Source organism: Strongylocentrotus purpuratus, unplaced genomic scaffold (genome assembly GCF_000002235.5).
Source record: "Strongylocentrotus purpuratus isolate Spur 01 unplaced genomic scaffold, Spur_5.0 spur5_contig_841, whole genome shotgun sequence".
In the NCBI taxonomy this organism is placed as follows: domain Eukaryota; kingdom Metazoa; phylum Echinodermata; class Echinoidea; order Camarodonta; family Strongylocentrotidae; genus Strongylocentrotus; species Strongylocentrotus purpuratus.
This window is the reverse complement of record NW_022145548.1, coordinates 447978-454083: the sequence shown is the minus strand read 5'-3', so window position 1 is coordinate 454083 and position 6106 is coordinate 447978.

The window sequence follows — 6106 nt, the reverse complement described above, 5'->3', positions numbered from 1 at the left end:
GTATATAGAAACATCTCCCTACTCAACTATAGTGAAATCTTCAGCTTTAAAGATAAAGGTGAGTTTTGGTAAAAAAGGAGAAAATGAATTCTTACAGAATCAAACGAAACTTACACTGAATGTTTAAGATTACAAATAAATGTCAATTGCCAAACAACTTTTGTAGAAAATGTATACTGGCTGAGTAATAGCATTGAAAGATTAGGAAATCAAGGTTAGTAGCCCCGACACCATTTGTGTAGTCCCATGTACATCTTTCTGTGTACAGTATTTGTTACTTTACCAAGACTGGGCCAAATTTATTATGATTTTGTTGACTCTATAACTTTGCAGTACACACCAATACTTACATGCTACATGATCAAAAAGTTCCGTTCCTTTCCGCACCTTTTCTTTTACAATGCAATGGGGGGGGGGGGGGGCTTTTGCCATTCATATATGAGGCACGTGCCCAATGATGTGGGGGGGGGGGACATTGGTCTAACTGCGTGTGTAAAATACAAGAGAACGTGGCATTAGAGTAAATGTGGGGTCTGGGAGTGGATCATATCTTTACAAGTTTCATATACTTTTCTTTAATTCTTTCTCTCTTTTTTGTGTGGGTACGTGCCCCTACCCACTTGTAGCTTGAGGTGCAGCGAGGTATTCTCATCAAATGTGAAAGAACAACATTTTCTCCTTTTTGTATTTTTTCCCTTTACTTGGAACAATTCCAAGAAGTAGAGATTGGTTTTTTTTTTTTTTTAAACCTTGGTAGAGAGTGGGCGATTCATGTCGTAACTATAACGGGGGTATATAGAAACATCTCCCTACTCAACTATAGTGAAATCTTCAGTTTTAAAGGTAAAGGTGAGTTCTGGTAAAAAAGGAGAAAATGAATTCTCACATAATCAAACGAAACTTACACTGAATGTTTAAGATTACAAATAAATGTCAATTGCCAAACAATTTTTGTAGAAAATGTATACTGGCTGAGTAATAGCATTGAAAGATTAGGAAATCAAGGTTAGTAGCCCCGACACCATTTGTGTAGTCCCATGTACATCTTTCTGTGTACAGTATTTATTACTTTACCAAGACTGGGCCAAATTTATTATGATTTTGTTGACTCTATAACTTTGCAGTACACACCAATACTAACATGCTACATGATCAAAAAGTTCCGTTCCTTTCCACACCTTTTCTTTTACAATGCAATGGGGGGGGGGGGGCGGGGGGGGGGGGGGCTTTTGCCATTCATATATGAGGCACGTGCCCAATGATGTGGGGGGGGGGGGACATTGGTCTAACTATGTGTGTAAAATACAAGAGAACGTGACATTAGAGTAAATGTGGGGTCTGGGAGTGGATCATTATCTTTACAAGTTTCACATACTTTTCTTTAATTCTTTCTCTCTTTTTTGGTGGGTAAGTGCCCCTACCCACTGGTAGCTTAAGGTGCAGCGAGGTTATCTCAACAAATGTGAAAGAACAACATTTCCTCCTTTTCGTATTTTTCTCCTTTACTTGGAACAATTCCAAGAAGTAGAGATTGGTTCTTTGTTTTTTTAAACCTTGGTAGAGAGTGGGCGATTCATGTCGTAACCAGGCGCGTACGCAGGATTTTTTCAAGGGGGGGGGGGGGGGGGGGGGTTTTAACATTTATAAATCGGTCCGAAAATTTCGCAACGACTCAGCCAGCCGCTGAATAAGCGGGGGGGGGGGGGGGGGGGGGGGGGTAAGAGGACACTTTTTTTTTTTTTTTTGGTCTCGAAATTTGGAAATTTGACATTTTGCTCCGTTGGGGGGGGGTAAGGTCACCTTTTTTAGGTCGGCCATGGGAATAATTTTTTTTTTTTTTTTTTTTTTTAATAATTAAAAAAAAAAAAAAAAAAAAAAAAAAAAAAAATCCAAAAAAGGGGGGGGGGGGGGGGGTTTTAGGTTTTTTTAGGGGGGTTTACACACAAAAAATTTCCAAAGGGGCGGGGTTTAACCCCCCAAACCCCCCCCCCCCCCCTGCGTACGCGCCTGGTCGTAACTATAACGGGGGTATATAGAAACATCTCCCTACTCAACTATAGTGAAATCTTTAGTTTTAAAGATAAAGGTGAGTTCTGGTAAAAAATGGAGAAAATGAATTCTCACAGAATTAAACGAAACTTACACTGAATGTTTATGATTATAAATAAATGTCATTTGCCAAACAATTTTTGTAGAAAATGTATACTGGCTGAGTAATAGCATTGAAAGATTAGGAAATCAAGGTAAGTAGCCCCAACACCATTTGTGTAGTCCCATATACATCTTTCTGTGTACAGTATTTGTTACTTTACCAAGACTGGGCCAAATTTATTATGATTTTGTTGACTCTATAACTTTGCAGTACACACCAATACTTACATGCTACATGATCAAAAAGTTCCGTTCCTTTCCACACCTTTTCTTTTACAATGCAATGGGGGGGGGGCGGGGGCTTTTGCCATTCATATATATGAGGCACGTGCCCAATGATGTGGGGGGACATTGGTCTAACTATGTGTGTAAAATACAAGAGAACGTGACATAAGAGTTAATTTGGGGTCTGGGAGTGGATCATATAATTTTCTTTACAAGTTTCACATACTTTTCTTTAATTCTTTCTCTTTTTGTGTGGGTACGTGCCCCTATCCTCCTGTAGCTTGAGGTGCAGCGAGGTATTCTCAACAAATGTGAAAGAACAACATTTTCTCCTTTTCGTATTTTTCTCCTTTACTTGGAACAATTCCAAGAAGTAGAGATTGGTTCTTTGTTTTTTTTAACTTTGGTAGAGAGTGGGCGATTCATGTCGTAACTATAGTAGGGGTATATAGAAACATCTTCCTACTCAACTATAGTGAAATCTTCAGTTTTAAAGATAAAGGTGAGTTCTGGTAAAAAAGGAGAAAATGAATTCTCACAGAATCAAACGAAACTTACACTGAATTTTTAAGATTACAAATAAATGTAATTTGCCGAACAATTTTTTTTGAAAATGTATACTGGCTGAGTAATAGCATTGAAAGATTAGGAAATCAAGGTTAGTAGCCCCGACACCATTTGTGTAGTCCCATAAACATCTTTCTGTGTACAGTATTTATTACTTTACCAAGACTGGGCCAAATTTATTATGATTTGATGACTCCATAACTTTGCAGTACAAACCAATACAATGTGTAGAACAGGTGATCTGCATGTGACACCTGTTCTACACATTTTTACATAATACCAGTTAAGGGATGTTCCTTTGTCTACCTGAGGAACTGTACATTTTGTCCTCTTTCTTTGTCCGTCATATTCATTGTGTCTGTTCCTTTCCACACCTTCTCTATCACAATGTAATCGAATGACCAGAACTCTTCTCCAATAGCCGCACCCAATAATGGTCTTGAAAAATTGTTGATTAATGGACTTTTAACCGAAGATCAATAAACGTTTATTTTTAGTTCATGATTTTATGGAAATTGGATGAGATCAGAAACAAAGTCCAGTCGACCAACCTTTTTGCAATTGTTTGCAATGCCGATGTGTCATGACCCTTCACCAAATGAGGACGGGGTGAATCATTACACTCTTTTAGCAGCCACATTGCTGTTCAGGTGATCTCCGATATCTTCAAACGATTTCAGGTGAAAAGTAGGGATTTTTCACTTTCAAAGACCTGGATGTTTGTTGCAGGATTTTGAACTCGGAGGAATCACACAGGCGCTCAGGTTATCATTCATTGCAACCAATTAACTCCATTTTAAACTTATTACTTCTTAGTTCAAAACAAAGCCCGTCTAAGGATATTTCATTTCAACCACAATTACACTGGAAAGTGATTTCTATTTTTTTCTCAACATTTTCCTCAGTGGGTGTTAGTTACACGGATTTCCGCGTGAAAATTCCAGATGTTTCCGCTATTAATTCAGGAAAAAATAAGCCACTTAATTGTACACTCGTTTAATTGTTACATACTTAGAGCGATCCAGAGAACACTGTAATGAAAAACTTAACTCAGACAGTGTTCAGTACCGTGGTATATTATGGTGAGGGCACTTGACTATTATACGAGAGGTCCTACAGTTCAATACTAGTCTTGTTCAGACAGAGAAAAGTTACCCTAGGGTAAAGGTCGCGTTAAAGGTAAAGACCAGTTTTGGAAACGCCCCCCTCTCAAAATATGATAATGGAATCTCAATCATGTGAAAGAATATGTTTTGACTAATATGTGATGATACACATTTTGCCGGGAAACCGCCTATACTAATTGCTATATTTGGTAAATTATTATATCTATCTGGACCGGATAGATATCGCGCACGTGTCGCGTAGTCCCATATACATCTTTTTGTGTATAGTGCTTGTAACTTTACCAAGACTGGGCCAAATTTCTTATCATTTTGATGATTCCAGAACCTTGCAGTACACATCAATATTTATAAGCTAGATGATCAACCTTTTCTGACCGATTCCACAACGTTTCTTTCACAATGCAATCGTATGACCAGGAGTTGTCTTTATCTTAAAGAGATGGTTCCCGCCCACCCCCCCCCCCCCCCCTCACCCCGGAAACGGAGGGACCGCATGTGTGTTCTCAAAATCTCCGGTTCGTAAAGGTTTACCCGTATTGACTTTAAACACCGGACTTATGCAGAAGGGGGGTGCTGAAAGGCTCGTTTAACAAAAGAAAAAGGTCTCCTCGTATATTGACTTTACACACCGGACTTATGCTGAAAAGGGCGGGGTGGGGTGCTGGGAACACGCATATGCGTACCCTAATTAAAGGGAAAGTCCACCCCCAAAATAAGTTTGTTTCGATAGAGGCAGAATAATAAGAAAATCAGGTGAGTGAAAGTTTGAGCAAATTCTGAATGAAAATAAGAAAGTTATGAATTATTGAAGTTGTGATCAATCAAATACAAATTGGCAACTCTGTGACTTATTATACGAGCTCTCCTTCATTTGCTTTGTGCATAATATTCCATAAAATCATGTTTTCTTCGTTATTGATGACGGAATATATATTTGTTCCTTGCAGGGGGAGTATAGAAACATATTTGCAATTACTATATTTAGGGTGCATGTATGGTTGAAATTTTTCTTGAGGGAAAATGAAAATTTTAGATTTTTTTAGTACTGAGCAAATGGAAGTTGCTCGCATGATACGTCATAGAGTTGCCAATTTGTGTTTGATTGATCACAACTTAAAAAATCCTAACTTCCTTATTTTTAATCGGAATTTGCTCAAATTTTCACTGACTTGTTTCTCTCATTTTTCTACTCCTATTAAAACTAACTTAATTTCAGGGTGGACTTCCCCTTTAACACTGAGTTGGGGGGGGGGGGGCGAGAGGTGGTCAAGGTAAATATGGCGGGCCAGGCATGCCACTATCATACAACTTTACATAACACAACTATACCAGTGGCGGATTCGAGGGGGGGGCACGTGCCGCCCCCCCCCCCCCGGTAAAAAGGGGGAAGGGGAAGGGAAAAAAGAAAAAGGGAGAAAAGGAGAAAAAGGAGGGGGATAGAAAAAAGGAGGGGAAAAAGAAAGAAAAGGGAAGAGAGAAAAAAGAAGAAAAGAGGGAGGAGAGAAAAGGGAAGAGGTGAAAAGGGAGGGGTAAAGGAAGAAAGGGGAAGAGGGAGAGAGGGGAGACAAGCGGAATAGGAAGAAAGGGGAAGAGACGGAGAAGAGAAAAGGGGGAAGAGGAGAATAATGAGAAGGGGGAAAAAGAAAGGGGAATGATATTATAAGAAGGTGTTTTTTTACCGAGAAGGGGGCGGGAGCCACGCACTTTTGCAGTGTGCATAATAGAGGGTCCTTCTTGCCAGGCGTATAGCCCCCCCCCCCAAAAAAAAAAAAAAAAACAAAAACAAAACAAAACAAAACAAACAAACAAACAAAACAAAACAAAAACAAAAACAACAACAACTACAAAAAGGACATGGAAAATGGGGGAAAGAGAGAAAGGAAAAAATTAAAGAGAATTAAACAACGATAGAAGAGAGGTGCGAGAGCATGAGGAATTGCATTTCTGTTAAAAGAATAATGGGATAACAACAAGGGGCGTCGCTGAAAGTTGGGTAGTGGGAATGCGACCACCCCCCCCCCTTACCTGTCAGGATA